This window comes from Condylura cristata, unplaced genomic scaffold (genome assembly GCF_000260355.1).
Source record: "Condylura cristata isolate star-nosed mole 26May11 unplaced genomic scaffold, ConCri1.0 scaffold00001, whole genome shotgun sequence".
Taxonomy (NCBI): domain Eukaryota; kingdom Metazoa; phylum Chordata; class Mammalia; order Eulipotyphla; family Talpidae; genus Condylura; species Condylura cristata.
The window spans coordinates 80273540-80275558 of NW_004567102.1; the positions used below are offsets into that span (position 1 = coordinate 80273540).

The 2019-nt window shown below is 41.7% G+C and overlaps 1 protein-coding gene across 1 annotated transcript in view; it reads right to left on the reverse strand.

The window, feature by feature from the left end:
* LOC101632236 (NKG2D ligand 4-like) overlaps positions 1-2019 on the reverse strand; it is a 10430-nt gene that overhangs the window by 5947 nt on the left and 2464 nt on the right. The window lies entirely within an intron of this gene.

A 2019-nucleotide genomic window follows, 5' to 3' on the forward strand; every position in this document is an offset into this window, starting at 1 on the left:
AAATAAATGTTTTAAAAGACATTGTTTTATAAGTAGGTAATCAGATTTAAGACTCATCTGACCACTAGTTGTCACTCTCAATGCACGTGGATTTGTGTTACCCTCATCTGTACAACTCCAGTTCATTGTAAAAATGTTAAAAATCATTTACTTGGGGCCCTCCCTGGTGGCGCAGCGGGTTAAAGCACAGCACTGAGAAGCTAAAGCCACTTCCGCATGAGTTCGATTCCGTCTGCCCCGGAGGTGACCACATGGCGCGGCAGACCTCTCCTAACTGCCCCCTGCTCCCCTCAGCAGATTACTTTGTGGATCTACCTGTTCTGCTCCCCACACTTTCTCTGGTGAAGCCTCTTACCCCCCTGAGCCTCTGACCTGTACCCCAGTTCTGTATGTATAAATAAAATAAATCTTTTTAAAAAATCATTTACTTGGTGTATGAAATAATACTAATGTCTCCCTTTATATGTCTTCCTTGCAGGATACAATTAAGGTTATCAGCCTTTCCTAGATCCCGCTGCCTCTCCTGCTAAAGTTGCTGACTCTTTTCTCCCCACTCTTCAACATAATACCTCTACAGCTGCTTATCTCTCCCCTCCCTCTTTGATTAATTTTGGCATTTCTCCTCTTATCATTCTCTCTCTCCTGTTTATATTTCCAGTCCTTGTCTGCGCCCACTTCAGGGCCCTCAAAAAGACTCACGTCAAATTAAAGACATTTCAGCTTCAATTAAAAACAAAAAAGGGGGGAGATGACACAAGCTCTGCAATCTCTACCGACTGACATATTCTGGATAGAGAAGGAAGTGCTCTGAAAAAATCAGAATTTCCACGCTAACTGATGTTATGACCTCCCTTTTTTGTAATATCAAAATATTCTAAGCAACCATCAGCTTACAGCCAGATTGCCTTAGCCTCATAAGGCGCTGCCTGGCTCAGGTGAGCAAGCACTGCTCAAGACAGGAAATTCCTCTAGAAAGCCAAAAATAATATTACAACTGGCTGATAATAAAAATTATAACACAATCAATATTGTAAGACAAGGCAGTACTAGAACATGCTAAAAAATAATTAAAGTTCTTTTACTGCCTGGACCAGAACCCAAATCTTATCACTCTGCTCTCTTCCTTAAGCTTTCATTGCTCCGTCTTTAAATGAGAAATCTTAGTATCTCCCTTAGTGATTTATCTACCAGAAAACTCCTTACTTTACCCTCTTTCACAACTTCTCCTTAGCCCGCGACCTCACCTTGCCCCCTTCACATCTCCAGCCAAGCCTCCACCCTCTAAGATGTCTCAAAGAGAATGAAGGTCATTAAGTAGCATTTAAGGTTTAAAGGGGCTTTATTTTAGCCAATCAACACTGTAGTAAATGTAACAATGTTAACCTTAAATGTTATGCATTTATGTACCTATCTTAACTTTAACAGATTGATTTTAAGAATAATGAATGTTATATCTCAGCTAAAGGGCAATATGACCCTAAAGTGTTCTTAGAAAAAAAAAGAGATGATTGTAATCTCTCAGCCCAGTTCATGTGCTGATGCCACCCCACTGCTTTCTCCTAATGTGTAAAATAAACTTCTGCTACAGGCAGGATAGGAAGACTTGCACCCAACTCTGATTCCTCTGTCTCCCTCACTCCCCTTTCCTTCCCCCCCCCTTTGTTTTACTCCTTCCCCCCCTTTGTTTTAGTAATCTCCACTCACCTAAGCTGCTCCCACCTTGAGTCCCTGCCTGTTCTGCCCCCTAATAATCTGTGATCTGGGAACAAAGGGTCTCCAACTGCCTGGCCTGGGGTAGCATAAACACCTGTGCAGATTTGCATACAAAGTTCCAATCACAGCCCACTGCAAATAAAGGAGTTACAGGAAATTAAATATTTTGCTTTTGCTTAAGTTTTTTTTCAATTGAAGAAAAATATACAAAGGATAAAAGATGTCAAAATCAGTAATCAAAGGGCCCTCCGGGTGGTGCAATGGGTAAGGACACAGCACTGCAAGCTCCCCACTGCCACTGCAGTG